Source organism: Panthera onca, chromosome B2 (assembly GCF_046562875.1).
Source record: "Panthera onca isolate mPanOnc1 chromosome B2, mPanOnc1 haplotype 2, whole genome shotgun sequence".
Taxonomy (NCBI): Eukaryota; Metazoa; Chordata; class Mammalia; order Carnivora; family Felidae; genus Panthera; species Panthera onca.
The window spans coordinates 109,770,734-109,789,440 of NC_138343.1; the positions used below are offsets into that span (position 1 = coordinate 109,770,734).

The window sequence follows — 18,707 nt, forward strand, 5'->3', positions numbered from 1 at the left end:
TAGGGTATTAGAATGGATAAGAAAATGAGACCATATATTTGCTGCTTACAAGAGGCTCATTTTAGACCTAAAGACACCTCAGATGAAAGTAAGGGGAGGTAGAACAATCTATCATGCTAATGGTCATCAAAAGAAAGCTGCAGTAGCCATACTTATATCACACAAAACAGATTTTAAAATAAAAACTGTAACAAGAGATGAAGAAGGGCATTATATCATAATTAATATCCACCAAGAAGATCTAACAATTGCAATACTTATGCACCCAACGTGAACAACCAAATATATAAATCAATTAACCACAAACATAAAGTAAGTCATTCATAACAATACCATAATAGTAGGGGACTTCAACACCCTAGTTACAGCAATGGACAGATAATCTAAGCAGAGAATCAACAAGGAAACAATAGTTTTAATAAAACACTGGACTGGATGGAGTTAACAGATATATTCAGAACATTTCATCCTAAAGCAGCAGAATGAACATTCTTCTCGAGTGCACATGGAACATTCTCCAGGATATATCACACACTGGGACACAAATCAGCCCTCAACAAGTACAAAAAGATCGAGATCATGCCATGCATATATTCAGACCACAACACTATGAAACTTGAAATGAAGCACAAGAAAAACTTTGGAAAGACAACAAATACTTGGAGACTAAAGAACATCCTACTAAAGAATGAATAGGTTAACCAAGAAGTTAGAGGAAATTAAAAAGTCATGGAAGCCAATGAAAATTACAACAACACAGTCCAAAACCATCTTTTTAAAGACACTTTTCCAAAGAGGACATCCAGATGGCTAACAGACATATGAAAAGATGCTCAACATCACTCATCATCAGGGAAACACGAATAGAAACCACAATGAGATACCACCTCACACTGGTCAGAGTGGCTAAAATTAACAACTCAGACAACAACAGATGTTGGTGAGGATGCAGAGAAAGAGGAACAGTTTTGCACTGCTGGTGGGAATGCAAACTGGTGCAGCCACTCTGGAAAACAGCATGAGGTTCCTCAAATATTAAAAATAGAACTACCCTACAACCCAGCAATTGTACCACTAGGTATTCATCCAAAGGATACAGGAGTGCTGTTTCAAATGGGCTCATGCACCCCAATGTTTATAGCAGCATTATTGACAGTAGCCAAAATATGGAAGGACCCCAAATGTCCATCAACTGATGATTGGATAAAGATGATGTGGTATGTACATACAATGGAATGTTACTCAGGGATCAAAAGCATGAAATCTTGCCATTTGCAACAATATGGATGGGACTAGAGTGTATTATGCTAAGCAAAATAAGGCAGTCAGAAAAAGATACAAAATAGATGGACATAAAGGAAGGGAAGCAAAAATAATATAAAAACGGGGAGAGAGACAAACCATAAGAGACTCTTAAATACAGAGAACAAACTGAGGGTTGCTGGAGGGGTGTTGGGTGGGAGGGTGGGCTAAATGGGCAAGGGGCATTAAGGAGGACACTTTTGGGGATGAGCACTGGGTGTTTTTCTTCTGCTACCACAGCTTCCTATCTTCATATATGAACTTATTTTCATATAGATAACCTACCTCTGCTTTTCATACCCAAACTAGATCCAAAGAAACATTGTAACCATTGTCTAATATTGGTTTTCACCATTGCAAATAAGGAACTTAGTTTTTCACATCAAAGTGTGCCCTCTCCCAATGTGAAGTGGATTTTTCTGGTTCTTTTGGCAATCTACAGCCAAGGCATCCTCTCTTTGCTTCTTCTTGAATGTACTCCCCAACTCTTCTCTATTAATTTTTGTCAGTCTTTTCTCCAGTTTCACCTAGGATTTAGCTGTTCCCTGATTTTGCTTTGAAAATGGGATTGTATCTTGTTTTTCTTTCTCCTCATTCTATTTGGATGACTTCCAGGAATACAATAAGCAAAATGCCAACTTCTACTTCCATCTTGGAACTGGAAGTCCATTGTTGTGACTTGCATTTTATTTTATGCTTAAGTCACTCCACACTGCTTGGAGTTTACCCAACATGCCATGAACTTTCTTATCTTTTTGTCTTTTCTCCTATATGTATTTCTACCTGAAATATTCCCAGCACCATTTCTCGTAAATGCTTTTATCTAGCCAATTTATCAGCTAAAACTTAGGTGCAGCTCCTGCAAGAAATCTTCCTGACAGCTTCTTCTTTCCTTGGTTAATCCCTAACATTAGATATGATAATTTATCTACTCTTTATGAGGCCTGAGTAGTTTTGCATGTCTACATTTACCTTACTGCTACCTGCATTATTTATTGTTATTCTGTTGCGCTTTTATCTCCCAACCACACTAGGCTTCTTGGGAACAGTGACTGCATCTTTGGCAATTTTGTATCCTCAGGCTAGAAAAAACTGTTAGGTCTGTGATAAACAATCAATAAAGCTAATTTAATGAATAAATACACACATTATTTAGAAAGAACACTCAAATTATGTGATCAGTAACATAACATTCCTGAGGATAAAAGAATGCATTCATTTAGAATTTAGTTTTTAGAACATTTATAAATAATTATACGTATTGATATAACTATAAAATTTAGCAATTCAGCTCAGGAAACAGTTTTGTGTAAATAAGATTACAATAAGTGAATCCATTCATTTCTCAGAGATTTCCATAGAAAGTTTATTTTCTATTCAAGGGGAAATGTAATTTTTGTTGCTTCTAGTAACCCACACTAGCCCTGTGATCTGTCAGCAAGTAATGCTATTTCTGTGTTTTGCATCCTCATCAGTAATAATTATTGCAATTGCATCTTAGTTGACAATTCTCGGTCTGCCGTGTAAGAGAAACATTTTATTATTCTTTCTGCAATAAATAACAGGAAAAATTAGCCTTATCGTAATATAAAAATAAGTGTTACTTTCATGTAATCTAGTATCAGATATCTTAATATCAGGTTTAAGGGTATAATATTTCACTTTAACTTCTTGGAAATATATCTCTGACATTTAGGATAAACCTATCATATGTCTTTTTCAGTTTTGCATGAACAAAACCTCCCTGAACTTGGTTGTTTAGTTATTCTAAAAACCTTTTGGAAACAAAGACAGACACATGAAAAATCACATCACATAATATTTCTGTTTTTGTTTGTTTTGAAGAGAAGGTAGTACTAAATAGACTATATACTATAAAAAGTAAATATAAGGAGCACATTTTATTGTTCAACCAAATGGAAGATACATTAAAACAAATTAAATAAATGCTTATTGTTGGGAATAATCAAAATTATGTTGCATGATAATTATTTATAAAAGATAATTTCTAATATATCCACAGGCACTTTATTTGTGTATGGACAAATAGAAGGTAACTCTGTGGGTATTTTAAATTTTTTTTTTTTTAACGTTTATTTATTTTTGAGACAGAGAGAGACAGAGCATGAACAGGGGAGGGTCAGCGAGAGGGAGACACAGAATCTGAAACAGGCTCCAGGCTCTGAGCTGTCAGCACAGAGCCCGACGCGGGGCTCGAACCCACAGACCGTGAGATCATGACCTGAGCCGAAGTCGGACGCCCAACCGACCAAGCCACCCAGGCGCCCCCTGTGGATATTTTATATTATGTTTGATTAAGTATATTTAGTGCCTAAACAGGATTATCACTATATATGCTAGAGAATATGTTTTCTATCTTTAATTCCTAGAAAAAGATAGAGTTTTCAACCGAGAAATCAGTTAAGGTTTCTACTGTGACATAAAACTGATACCTTTATTAAACTGCTCCAACAGTTTCTTGTTATTTTTAAACAATGCCAGCTCTACTATCCTTCAAGTAACCATAGTTAAATAAACTCCTTAACCTGAAGTTGTTTAAATATCTTTTGTATATGGTGTGGGTTCGTGTTCTTGGTACAATTCTGAGAGGGAGAGGAAGACAGTGGCAGATATCTCACTAAATTCCCATAAATGAATCAAATGGGAAATGTTAGAAATGGGATGCGATCATCAAGAATAAACAAAGGTCACCACATTTATCATGAATTCAAGTAATCATTCAACACTATAATAGTGTAAACTTAGAAAATTCTCACAGAGGTTTAAAACAAAATTTAAGGAAACTATGAGCACTTTGATAAAACTCTTCAATAGTAAGATGGCTAATAGTTTGGTATCCTTCATGTATATGTATTATCTTGCTTAGCCACAAGGAAATCTAGTGATGATTAAGAGTTCAGTATCTTTGGCAAATTGCTTAAACCATTTAGCCTTAGTTCTCTCATCTGTGAAACTGGGATAATTATAGTATCTACTTTTTTCCAATTTTATTGAGAAATAATTGACATACATCACTGCACAAGTTTAAAGCCTACAGCATGATGGTTTGATTTACATATATTGTGAAATCATTACCATAATAGGTTCAGCTAACACCCATCTTCCCATGTAGGTACAATATAAAGGAAAGAAAGAAGAAAAAGGAAAAAAAATACTCCTTGTGATGACAGCTCTTAAAATTTACTCTCTTAACAACCTTCCTTTCTATCATACAGAGTGTCAGCTACCAGTCATCATGTTGTACATCACATCCCTTATACTTATTTATCTTATAGCTTAAAGTTTGCACGTTTTGACCAACTTGTTCCAATTCCTCCTCCCCCAACCCTTTGCCTCTGGTAACTGCAAGTCTGATCTCATAGAAACTCATATGAGTTTGGTGTGGTGCTTTTGTTGTTGTTGTTGTTTTTAGATTCTGCATGTAAGTAAGATCATACAGTATTTGTCTTTCTCTGTCTGACTTACGTCTCATAGCATAATGCCTTCCAGGTCTATCCATGTTTTGCAAATAGGATTTTTCTCATTTTTTCATGGCTACAGACCAAGAAATCTGAGGAATATGGATTCAATAGTAGTGTTATTCTTGGTTTCCTTATCAAATATTAGTTGATTATATATGCTTGAGTTTTACTTATTTATTTTTTAAAATTTATTTGTTTATTTTGAGAGAGAGAGAGAGAGTGGGGAGGGGCAGAGAGAGAGGGAGAGAAATAATCCCAAGCAGGGTCTGCCCTGTCAGCACAGAGCCCTATGTGGGGCTTGCACCCATGAACTGTGAGATTTAAGACCTGAGCCAAAACCAAGAGTCTGATGTTCAACTGACTGAGTCACCCAGGCACCCCTATGCTTGAGTTTTATTTATGGATTCTTGGTTGTGTTCCATTGATCTATTTGTCTATTTTTATGCCATTACTATACTGCTTTAATTTCTTTTTTTTTTTTTTTAGTGTTTTTTTTTTTTTTTTTTTAATTTTTTAACATTTATTTATTTTTGAGACAGAGAGAGACAGAGCATGAACAGGGGAGGGTCAGAGAGAGAGGGAGACACAGAATCTGAAACAGGATCCAGGCTCTGAGCTGTCAGCACAGAGCCCGACGCGGGGCTCGATCTCACGGACCGCGAGATCATGACCTGAGCCGAAGTCAGCCGCCTAACCAACTGAGCCACCCAGGTGCCCCTAGTGTTTATTTTTGAGACAGAGACAGAGCATGAGTGGGGGAGGGGCAGAGAGAGAGGGAGACACAGAATCTGAAGCAGGCTTGAACTCACAAACTGCGAGATCACGACTTTAGCGAAGTTGGACGCTAAACCCACTGAGCGACCCTGGTGCCCCAAATTTCTATAGCTTTATAGTATAGCTTGAAATCAGGAAGTGTGATGCCTTCTGCTTTGTCATTCTTTCTCAGGATTTCTTTGGCTATTCAGGATCTTTTGTGGTTCCATATAAATTTTAGAAGTGTTTTTTTCTAATTCTGTAAAAAAAAAATGCCATCAGAATCTTGATAGCTATTACATTGAGTCTATAGATGGCTTTTGGTAGGATTGACATTTTAACAATATTAATGCTTTCAATCCATGAACACAGGATAGTTTTCCACTTATTTGTGTTTTCTTCATTTTCTTTCATTATGTCTTATGGTTTTCAGAGTAGAGATCTTTCACCCCCTTGGTTAAATTTATTCCTAAGTATTTTATTGTTTTTGATGTTATTGTAATAGGATTGGTTTCTTTACTTCTTTTTCAGAAAATTTGTTGTTAGTATTTAGAAATTCTACTGAATTTTGTATGTTAATTTCATATCTTGCAACATCACTGAATTCACTGATAAGATCTAACAGGTTTTTGGTGTGTCTTCGGGATTTTCCATATATCAAATCATGTCATCTGCAAATAGAGGCAATTTTACTTCTTCCTTTCCAATTCTGATACATTCTATTTCTTTTTCATGCCTGATTACTGTAAGTAGGACTTCCAGTACTATGTTGAATATGAGTGGTAACTATGTTGAATATGAGTGGTAAGAATGGGCACCCTTGTCTTATTCCTAATCTAGAGGAAAAGTTTTCAACCTTTCACCACTGACTATGATTTTTGGTATGGGTTTGTCATATATGGCCATCATTATGTTGACATATGTTCCCTTTATGCCTAAATTGTTAAGTTTTTTTTTTTTTATCATGAATGGACATTGAATTTTGTCAAATGCTTTTTTTGTATCTATTGTGACACTTATATGATTCTTTTCTTTCATTCTGTCAGTGTGAGGTATCACAATGATTGGTTTGCATATGGTGAACCATCCTGTGTCCCAGGGATAAATCCCACCTGATCATGGTGAATGATCCTGTTAATGTGCGGGCGCATTTGGTTTGTTAGCACTTTTTTTTTTTTTTTTTTTTAGAATTTTGAATCTATATTCCTCAGATTTCTTGGTCTGTAGTTTTCTAGTTGTATCTTTTTCTGGTTTTGGAATAAATATAATCCTGGCCTCATAAAATGAGTTGGGAGTGTTCCCTTCTCTTCAGTTTTTTGGGATTTTGAGGATTGGTGCTAATTTCTTATTAAATGGTAAAATTCACCAGTGAAGCCATCTGGTCCTGAACTTTTCTTCTTTAGATTTTTGATTACTAATCCAATCTCTTTACTAGTAATTGGTTTATTCAGATTTTCTATTTCTTCCTGATTCAGTCTTGATAAGTAAATAGCAAGTATTTCTGAGAAATTTTCCATTCTTTTTGATTGTCTAGTTTGTTGGTATATAGTTGTTAATAGTAGTCTCTTAGGATCCTTTATATTTTTGTGTTATTTGTTGTAATATTTCATTTCTCATTTGTAAGTGTATTGATTTGGGTCCTCTTTTTTTTTTTTCTTGGTTAGTCTAGTTAAGGGCTTGTCAATTTTGTTTTTCTTTTCAAAGAACTAACTCTTAGTTTGGCTAATCTTTTCTATTTCTTTTCGGTTCTCTAATTTACTTCTATTCTAATCTTTATTATTTCATTTATTCTGCTAATTTTGGGCTTAGGTTGTTCTTTCTCAAGTTTCTTAAATATAGAGTTAGGTGACTTATTTGGGATACTTTTTGCTTCTTACTGTAGGCATCTTTTTCTATCAACTTCCCTCTTAGCACTACTTTCACTGCATCCCATAAGTTCTGAAATGTTGGTTTTTCATTTTCATTTGCCTCAAGAAACTTTTTTATCACCATTTTAATTTCTTCTTTGATCCATTGGTTGTTCAGGGGAGTGTTGTTTAATTTCCATATATTCATTAATTTTCCAGTTTTTCTTCTTGCTGTTAATTTCTAGTTTCATGCCATTGTAGTCAGATATGATACTTAATATGATTTCAGTCTTCTTGGATTTGCTAAGACTGGTTCTGTAACTTAATATATGGTCTATCCTAGAAAATATTCCATGTGCTCTTGAAAAAAATATGTATTCTGTTGTTGGGTAGAATGTTTGTATATGTCTGTTAGGTCCATTTGGTCTACAGTGTTCCAATCTTCAGTTTCCTTATTAATTCTGTCTGGATGATCTATCCATAGATGAGAGCAGGGCATTTAAATCCTCAATTATTATTATATTACCATTTATTTCTCCTTTGAATGGTCTGTTAGTTTTGTTTTATATATTTAGGTGCTCCAATATTGGGTACCCACATTTTTATAATTGTTATATCTTCTCAGTGGGTTGACTCCTTTATCATTATATAATGACCTTCTTTGTTTCTTTTTACCATATTTAGTTTAAACTCTATTTTGTCTGATGTAAGTATAGCTAACCCTGTTTTGTTGTTGTTACCACTTGCTTGGAATGAGTTTTTCTATCCCTTAACATTGAGTGTGTGTGTGTGTGTGTGTTTAATTGTTTTTTAATGTTTATTTTTGACAGAGAGAGAGAGATAGAGAGACAGAGAGAATGAGTGGGGAAGGGGCAGAGAGAGACAGAGACACAGAATCTAAAGCAGGCTCCAGGCTCCAAGCTGTCATCTCAGAGCCTGACATGGGGCTGGAACTCATGAACTGTGACGTCATGACCTGAGCCAAAATTGGATGCTTAAATGACTGAGCCATGCAGGTGCCTCCAGTCTGTGTGTTCTTAAAGCTAAAATAAGTCTCTTATATATAGCATATTGCCGGATCTTGGGGTTTTTTTTGTTTAGTTTTGCTTTGTTTCATTTTTGTTGTTGTTGTTTTTGAATTTCCAACTTCATTTAAACTTCATTTAACTTATTTTTTAAATTTACATCCAAGTTAGTTAGCATATAGTGCAACAATGATTTCAGGAGTACGTTCCTTAATGCCCCTTATCCATTTAGCTCATCCCCCTCCCACGACCTCTCCAGTAACCCTCTGTTTGCTCTCCATATTTAAGAGTCTCTTATGTTTTTGTACCCCTCCCTGTTTTTATATTATTTTTGCTTCCCTTCCCCTGTATTCATCTGTCTTGTATCTTAAAGTCCTCATGAGTGAAGTCACATGATATTTGTCTTTCTCTGGCTGACTAATTTTGCTTAGCATAATACCCTCTAGTTCCATCCACGTAGCTGCAAATGGCAAGATTTCATTCTTTTTCATTGCTGAATAATACTCCATTGTATATATATACCATATCTTCTTTTTCCATTCATCTGTTGATGGACATTTGGGCTCTTTCCATATTTTGGCTATTGTCAATAGCACTGCTATAAACATTGGGGTGCATGTGCCCCTTCGAAACAGCATACCTGTATCCCTTGGATCAATACCTAGTAGTGCAGTTGCTGGGTCATAGGGTAGTTCTATTTTTAATTTTTTGAGGAACCTCCATATTGTTTTCCAGAGTGGCTGCACCAGTTTGCATTCCCACTAGCAGTGCAAGAGATCCTCTTTCTCCACATCCTTGCCAACATCCGTTGTTGCTGGAGTTGTTAATGTTAGCCATTCTGACAGGTGTGAGGTAGTATCTCATTATGGTTTTGATTTGTATTTCCCTGATGATGAGTGATGTTGAGCATTTTTTCATGTGTCAGTTGGCTATCTGGATGTCTTCTTTGGAGAAGTTTCTAGTCATGTCTTTTGCCCATTTCTTCACTGGATTGTTTGTTTTTTTGGGTGTTGAGTTTGATCAGTTCTTTATAGATTTTGGATTATACCCCTTTTTTTTTTTTTTTTTTTTTTTTTTTTAATTTTTTTTTTTCAACGTTTTTTATTTATTTTTGGGACAGAGAGAGACAGAGCATGAACGGGGGAGGGGCAGAGAGAGAGGGAGACACAGAATCGGAAACAGGCTCCAGGCTCCGAGCCATCAGCCCAGAGCCTGACGCGGGGCTCGAACTCACAGACCGCGAGATCGTGACCTGGTTGAAGTCGGACGCTTAACCGACTGCGCCACCCAGGCGCCCCTATACCCCTTTATCTGATATGTTGTTTGCAAATATCTTCTCCAATTCCATTGGTTGCCTTTTAGTTTTGCTGATTGTTTCCTTCACTGTGCAGAAGCTTTTTATTTTGATGAGGTCCCAATAGTTCATTCTTGCTTTTGTTTCCCTTGCCTCTGGAGACATGTTGAGTAAGAAGTTGCTGTGGCCAAGGTCAAAGAGGTTTTTGCCTGGTTTCTTTTCAAGGATTTTGATGGCTTCCTGTCTTACACTGAGGTCTTTGATCCACTTTGAGTTTATTTTTGTGTATGGTGTAGGAAAGTGGTTCAGGTTCATTTTTCTGCATGTCACCGTCCAGTTTTTCCAGCACCACTTGCTAAAGAGACTGTCTTTATTCCATTGGATATTCTTTCCTGCTTTGTCAAAGATTAGTTGGCCACATGTTTGTGGGTCAGTTTGTGGGTTCTCTATTCTGTTCCATTGATCTGAGTGTCTGTTCTTGTGCCAGTACCATACTGTCTTGATGATTACAGCTTTGTAATACAGCTTGAAGTCCATGTTGTTGTTTTTAAATCCACTCAGCCTACTATGTCTTTTGATTGGAGAATTTAACCCATTTACATTAAAGTACTTATTGATAGGGGCGCCTGGGTGGCGCAGTCGGTTAAGCGTCCGACTTCAGCCAGGTCACGATCTCGCGGTCTGTGAGTTCGAGCCCCGCGTCAGGCTCTGGGCTGATGGCTCGGAGCCTGGAGCCTGTTTCCGATTCTGTGTCTCCCTCTCTCTCTGCCCCTCCCCCGTTCATGCTCTGTCTCTCTCTGTCCCAAAAATAAATAAAAAACATTGAAAAAAAAAATTTTTAAAGTACTTATTGATAGATAAAGACAATAGTAATTGTTATTTTGTTAATTTTTAAAGATTGTTTTCCAGGTGTTTTTGTAGATTTATTGTTTTTTATTTCCTATCCTATTGTCTTTTTTCATGTTTAGATGTCTTTGGTATCAGTATGCTATAAGTTCTTTATCATGTTCTTTGCTGTAATTGGTATAGGTTTTTTCCCTCCTGGTTACCAGGAGGCTTACATAAAACATATTAAATTTGTGGCACTATATGTTAACCTGATAACAACTTAACTTCAAAACCATCCCCAAACTTTACACTTTTGCTTCTTCTCTTCCTCACATTTTAGGCTATTTCTGTTACAATTTACATATTTTTTATACTGTGTAAATAATAACAAGATTGTTGTAGTTATGGTTATTTTTACTCTATTTGTTTATTTTTTTATTTATATTTGAGAGAGTGTGTGCATGTGCACGCATGAAAGCAAGGAGAAGAGAGGAGGAGGAGGAGAGAGAGAGAGAGAGAGAGAGAGAGAGAGAGAGTGCCCCATGCAGGTTCCATGCTCAGCACTGAGCCTGACACAGGGCCTGATCCCCCCAATCTTGGGATCATGACCTGAGCTGAAATCAAGAGCTGGGCACTCAACCGACTGACCCAGGGGCCCCTACTGTGTATTTTTAAACTAGAGTTGTAAGTATATTTTGTGCCACAACTACCAAATTACAGAATTTAATTTTGACTATATATTTAAGATTACCAGTGAGTTTAAGGTTATTTTTTTTTTAAATATTTTTATGATGTTAATTAGCATCTTTTTACTTCCACTTAAAGAACTGCCTTTAGCATTTCTTATAAGGCAGGTCTAGTGGTAATGAACTCCCTCAGCTTTTATTTGTGCTGGAAAGTTTATATCCCTCTTTAATTTCTGAAAGAAAGCTTTGCCAGGTGTAGTATTCTTGCTTGGGTTTATTTCTTTCAATATTTTGAATATGTCATCCTATTCTCTACTAGCCTGAAATGTTTCTGTTGAGAAATATCCACATCTAGTATAATGGGATTTCCCTTATATGAAAATTCTCTCTTGTTGTTTTTAAAATTCTTTCTTTGTCTTTGACTTTTGACAATTTAATTATAATGTGTCTCAATGTGACTGTATTTGGGTTCTACTAATTTGGAGTCCTTTGGGCCTCATGGATCTGGATGTTTATTTCTGTTCCCATGTTTGGGAGTTTTTAGTCATTATTGTTTTAAATATACTTTCTGTGTCTTTTTCCCTTCTGGAATTCTCATTATGTGAATTGTTTCTTTTCATTATGTCCTACATGTCTCATAGATCTTCTTCACACGTTTTCTTAATTTTTAGGTTTTTTTGTTTGTTTCTCTGATGGGGTAATTTCTATTGTTCTATCTTCAGGTCACTGACTCTTTCTTCTGCATGGTCGAGTCTGCTTTTGAAACTTTCTACTGAATTTTTCAGTTCAATTATTGTATTTCTCAAGTCTAAGATTTCTGCTTTTTGGTTTTAATTTTTTTCTGATGGCTTCTGTTGCTTTGTTGAACTTCTTGTTTTCTTCGTGCATTGTTTTCCTAATTTCAGTTAGTTGTGTGTTATGTAGTGCACTAAAACTTCATTAAGAGGATTATTTGGAATTTTTTGTCTGACAGTTCATAGATCTCTATTTCTTTAAGATCAGTTATTAGAACTCAGTTTCCTTTAGTGGTTTACCTGTTTTTTTTTTGTTTTGTTTTGTTTTTCTTTTTTGATTGGTTTTGTTTTGTTTTTTTTGTTTGTTTTTGGTGCTCCTTGATTCTTTACATTGCTATCTGTGCATTTCTAGATTTTATAGGTTTGTTTTGGCAGAGACAGATCTTCACAAGTTAGCTCAGTTTGGGTTTCTGGGAGTGTTGCCTGGTAATGTTCCTGGGAGGTAAGACCTGCTATTATGGTCTATTTAGGGGTGAGGTAACTATTTGAGCTCTGAGGTCAGGGATGTGACCAGTGTGCCACTGGCTGAGAACCGTTGGATAGGCTGGCTTGGTTCTCAAGTGAGGCTGCAGAATGGCCTCTACAGTTGCCTGGATTCTCTGGTCAGGCTTTCTAGATGGTTGGGACTGAGTTTTATATTCAGTAGTAGACAGCCCTTGCAGAGGGCAAGCAAGTAGCTGCCCTTGCAGAGCAGCAGGATCGGTCCCAGGGCCTGTACAGCTCTTTGCTTGGGGACTCAAATCAAGAAAGATTGCTCACTGTAGTTCTCTGGTCAGATGAGGCCACTGGTTTTGCTCTGTGGATGGGGAAAGTCACAGGTTATGCTCTCTGTTCAAGTGTTACTGTCAGCAGAGCTGTTGAATAAGATACACGGCTTCCCGAGTGTTCTGATTGGGTTCCTTGGTCAGGTAGGTTAAAGGGTGTATTCAGTAATGAATGGGACTATGAATTATTTTCCCTGCTTAGGTGCAGTTGAGAAAGAGCTTTAAAGCTGGTAAAGTTCTTTAGTGTCTTAACTCATGCTGACCCATGCCCCAAGTTCCCTGGCCAAACAGGCCCACTGTCTTTGCTCTGAAAACTATTGGCTCTATGTTTCTCTCGGCTCAAGCACTGGTGGGCCACACAGCTCCTAGGTGTTCTCACCAGCCCTTCTGGTCAGATGTGGCCAGAAGCCACAGTGGATGGGGCTATGCTCCAGCTCCCTTATCTGGGCAGGAAGGAAAGGGGCCACTTCAGGAAAATGTCAATTTTCCGAACAGGCTGTCTTTTTGGGAAAGGCTGGGAGCTGACCTCAGTCTTGGATATGAATTAACTGTCCTATCTGTGTGTAGCACAAAGACCTCTGTGCTCAGTATTGTGCTTGTTTTGGGGGCAATCAGCTCTACCCACCCATCTCTCTGCTCACTCTTCCATACATCTTTCAGGTGTTCCCCCAGCCCTTCTGGTGAGATATGGCCAAGAGACTCTCTCCATACCTCTCCAGAGCAGAGGGTGTGTCACTCAAGTTTTTGCCTGTGTATGGGCAAACCAAACTCTAGTGCCAGCAAAACTTCTTATTTGAGGATCCAAATCAGGCACATACACACCTCACTGAGTCCCCTGATCAGAGTGTACCCCTGACTTGGTTCTGAAGAACTCCTGGTTGGGATTAGTACTTGGGCACTACAGTATGAACTCAGGCTGCCAAGATCCCTGCACTGGTTGTTACAGGCCTATCTATCCTTCTCTGTCACAATCAGAGTCCCAGGGATTGAGCCCTGCAGATTCCCCTGCAATCCTCCTGGGGCAAGATCAGAGTAGAGGCTCCCACAAAGCAATCCACAACACTTGGGGAAAGCTGGTTGTCTCCTAGGTTCTCTTTTCCCACTGGAAGAACTGGAGGCTCACAAGAGATGTCTTCATGTAGTGCTGCACTGACCTGGGGTAGAGGTAATGTGGCCAACATGTAGCTACTTCTCTTACCCTTGTAATGCAGTCTGTCTTGGTCTCTGTGGTGCAAGAGTGCTTGAGCCTTACCTCCGTGTTCTAGGATTCCCTTAGTAGGGTCTTGTTTTTGAATATTAGTTGTTCTTGTGAGGAGAATGACCTATGGCACCACCTTAGTGATGTCACTCCAGTATCTACTTTATAGGGCTCTCAGGATGATTAAATGACATAATACATTTAAAATGTATAGTTGCACACAGTAAATGCTCAAAAGGTACTTTGTTATTTTTCTATTGCTGCTGTAGCAAATTAGCATAAACCCAGTGGCCTAAAGCAACACAAGTTTATTAGCTTACAATTTTGTGGGTCAGAAGTCCAAAATAGGTCTTTTGGGGCTAAAATCAAGGTGTTGGCAGGACTGTATTCTTTCTGGAAGTTCTGGAGAGAATCTATTTCTTTGCCTTTTCTAACTTTATAAGCTACTCACATTCTTTGGCTTATACAGCTGCTTATCACTTTGGCCTCTGCTTGTGTTGTCATTTCTCTTTCAGACTCTTCTGCCTCCCTCTTTATCTTATAAGGAGCCTTGTGATTACATTGAGCCCACTTGGATAATCCAGGCTAATTTCTCCATCTCCATGTCTTTATCTTTAATTATACCTTCAAAGTCCCTTTTGCCTTATGAGGTCACATATTCAGATTCTAGAAATTAGGATGTGTTGTTCTTCAGAGTGGCCATTATTCAGCTTAGCACAGTGCTCTGATTTTGGCAATAACTGTAGAGTTTGCAATTTTGTTTAAGGAATTTTTATTTTCCTTAATCTTTTTATAATTTTTGTCTGTGGAAAAAAACTTAATATTTTAAGAAAATTTTGCAACATTATTCAAAAATAAATTATATTTTTGAAAAGTATTTACATGAAAATTTTAATGAATAACATAGTTTATTTCCTTAAGCTTACCTCTGAAGAAGCATACTGCTACCACATTTATTTATTTATTTACTTACTCAATTACTTATTTTAAAAAGTTGTTTTTTAATGTTTAATTCACTTTTTTGAAAGACAGGGAGAGAGAGAGAGAGAGAGAGAGAGAGAGAGACAGAGAGCAAGTGGGGGAGGGGCAGAGAGAGAGGGGACACAGATTCTGACCCAGGCTCCAGGCTCTGAGCTGTCAGCACAGAGCCGGATGCAGGGCCTGAACTGGTGAACCGTGAGATCATGACCTGAGTTGAAGTCAGACACTTAGCCAACTGAGCCACCCAGGCGCCCCTTAATTATTTATTTTTAATTCTTTTTAAGTTTACTTATTTATTTTGAGATAGACAGAGTGCTTGCAAGTGCATGTAGGGAAGGGGCAGAGAAGGAGAGAGAGAGTCCCAAGCAGGCTCCACGCTGTCAGGGCAGAGTAGGACACCAGGCTCAATCTCATGAACTATGAGATGATGACCTGAGCCAAAATCAAGAGTTCGACACTTAAGTGACTGAGCCACCAAGGTGCCCCACTGCTACCACATTTAAATAATGTGTGGTCTTCATCATGCCTCAAACACTACACTCAAAATTCAGCTGCATGAAACCTAAGTAATTTATTGTATATGCAAAATGAAAATATGCCTTTTACATAGTAGGTATTTTAAGATAATTATGATTTTAATTAATAAATTGTAGAGCTGCTGTGAAACTAATTTGACGTTTCCCTTTGGTTCTCTTTCCATGAATCATTCCTACTTGAATGCCCCACTACAGTGCAAATTCCATAAGGCCATAGATTATTTTATATGCTTTGATGGTACGGGGTATCCCTTTGCACATAGTATACAGTAAATATTCTTAAATGAATGATTTTTAAGAGTGAATTTCATAGCAGGAGAAATAAGTGAAGGAGTTACATAAGGTCCCTTTTTACCGTTTTTGATCCTGAAAGTTTTTCTTTAGGAGACTCAAAATTTCTGAATAGTTTTCAAAATTACATTCTTGGAAATAATTTAAGATATTAAAATCTGGAAATCATATTTATTTTCCCCACACTAATTACTATTTTCTACAAAAAAACACAAATAATCATATTGACAGTGGTCATGGAATAGCAATTACTAAATTTTATAACATTAACAAATCTAGAGAAAAGCAATCTATGATACTATCTATTGAGAAATCTCTTAGGATTTCCTTCCTACTTCATATCCCCTACCCACAAGTTCCAGTAAATAGAAGGGTTTTAATGCAAAACAAGATTAAGTTGAACTCTAGCTCAGAAAGCAAAACTTTGTTTTTGATTTTGATCTTCCTCTGTGATAGAAATAAATGTGGTACATTATGATAAAATATCTTAACTAAACTTCCCACGTCTAATGAATGGGACCTGAAAACATTTGATCTCTTTTATAGATGAGTAGGTAGAATAAGTCACTGGAAACAAAACTTGAATCTATGACTTACATTAGAATTTAATTTAGAAAGCCAGAAATACAAGTTGTTACAAACTGTAGCATTTAGAAAGCCAGAAATACAACATGCTATGAATTCTAGCTAAGACATACCTTGCAACCTTGAAGAATTTAAAAACTTTTCCTCTTAGTTTTTAGAAATATCAAGCTAATTTAAAGGTTCGCAGCATTCAATTCATCCTCTATTCCAGATGGTATCAGACCTGATGTAGAAAATTGGAATTAAAGAGATGTGGAGAAGGAAGCAAGTCTTGCAGAAAGTATGATTGCTTTTAACAACAAAATCCATGAGATGCTTTCAGTCACTGAGGAAAGAAGCAGGAAAATAAATTGAACTGAAAGGATGAAGCTTGATTGTGAATATTATGTAAGTGAATAAAAAATAAAATACCTCACCTGTAACGTGATTGCAAATAATTCCCTCATTACAGGCACATACATCTCTTTGTCATTTGTTATTCCTAAAACTGCCAGAGGATTTTTAATTTGGCATTTACTTACAAGTAAAAATAAGATTTTTCCAGTGCAATTACTCCCTTTTCCAAAAATGCCTACAGCCAACGTTAGCTGCAAATGGATTGATTTTTGATTCTTTAAGAGCTCTTCAGTGCTTCTTCAATAATACCCTCTTGTGGAGGCCCTAGTAGTGGAACAACGTCATAAATCCTAGTGACTTTCACAGCTTGACCTTCCTTTTGTATTTAAAGCCAGAATGTAGGTTTCATAAAAAGCAGGCATTGAAAGGCTTGAGAGATTTGTGTAAGCGTTATTTATGCGAACCAATAAATATGGTTGCTTTTATATAAATAAAACCAAAGTTTTGTCTGAGAAAGTAGAGCAGCTGACTCTTCTAAAAATAGGTTATTGATTCTGTATATATTTGTTTAAATTAGTATTTCAGTTCCAAATAAGCATTTGATTCTATATAGATGTTTAAATTTTATCTTGAAACTACACACTAAAGCACTTGGGACTCAGGTCAGAATGTTTAAGATTAAGAATCCTGACTTATTTTATAAGGTTATTGATTATATCCTGGGGTAGAGGAGAAATATGTGAAGTACAAAATAGCTTTACAGTTTAAAAGAGATTGTGTATATTGTCTCTGCAGTAGTAAGGTTTAGTCCTGCCCAAGGCAAGGTAATGGAGTACTCTAGAATAGATGCACTTTAAAAATCTTACAGTTTTGACATAAATCATGGTTTTAAATTACTACCAGATTCGTTTTCTTCTTAATACTCTATCTAGGCAGTATTTGAATTATTAGAGGCATTTTTTTTTTTTGTCCAGGGATGACTGATTTTTTTGTAATACATATTTACTTTAAAAAACATGAGTATCAATTTAAGAGATCTGACACTTTTGCATGAATTCCATTTCAAAAGTAAAAGTCAACAAGAATATTTTAGTTGACTACTTACCCATTTTCCAAGTTAGTCCGTTGATTTCATATTCAATTTGAAGGCACAGAAATTTATTCCAGGATAGGAAAAGTAATCACCTAGTTGCTACATGACTCTTAACATCATCATCATAACCATCGTTAATAATAATAAATACTAATCCAATACTTGTACTGTATGCAAGCTGTTATTATAAGTATTTACATGTATTAATTTATTTCGTCCTTATCACAACTCCATAAGGAAAATATTATTTAGTATTCTATATTACAGATGAGAAATCTGAATCCTGGAGAAATCATGTGACTTGCCTATGTTATGCCCAGAATTCGTGATCCCCAAATACCGCCAGGGAGCCGAGTCCGATATAAAAGCAAAAAAGCCTTTATTCGAGCTAGCTCCAGCTCAATCCCCTACCTGTACCGACACAGTGGTGAGATGCCAGGGAGAGAGAGCGAGTTTCAAAAGCACAAAGGTTTTATTGGGGTCTAGGGGCAGTTGGTGAGGTAATGGCTGTGGCCTCAGCCGATTGGCTGGGGAAGTGTCGTGGCCTTGGCCGATTGGCTGGGGAAGGGTTGGAGTCCTGTTACTCAAGGGGAGGAGGCGTGGTCGGCCGGCGTAGGTCTGCCCCTTCAGCCTACAGGTACCCAGCTAGTAAGTGGCAGAACCTCAGGTTCGTAACTACTTACCTGTTCATAAATTATTGGAATTCATAATTGTAAATGACCTCTACTCACAGATATACATTAACACTAAGAACAGTAGGTGCTTAGGTGACTGAGGATATGTCTGAGACAATGTTGTGAATGCTCACTGGTTGTGATTTAGATGTGCCAGTAATTGGAGGAATTAAAAATGATTAAGAGATTGTCTCTATATTCAAGGAGTTTCCAGTCATGTATGATTTAAAGATAAAAA

The 18,707-nt window shown here is 36.8% G+C and overlaps 1 long non-coding RNA gene across 3 annotated transcripts in view; it reads right to left on the bottom strand.

Annotated features, from left to right (window-relative positions):
* The window catches only part of LOC132667591 (uncharacterized), a 101,480-nt gene that overhangs the window by 9,037 nt on the left and 73,736 nt on the right, over positions 1-18,707 (bottom strand). The window contains exons 1-3 of one of the 3 annotated variants that reach the window (XR_009605250.3): positions 18,207-18,420; positions 16,480-16,691; positions 2,659-2,851 (exon numbers count right to left, since the gene is read on the bottom strand). This is a non-coding gene — a long non-coding RNA (uncharacterized LOC132667591). Of the gene's footprint in view, positions 1-2,658; positions 2,852-16,479; positions 16,692-18,206; positions 18,421-18,707 lie in introns of those variants that run through there. The other 2 variants (XR_013555747.2, XR_013555748.2) reach the window with 2 other exon arrangements.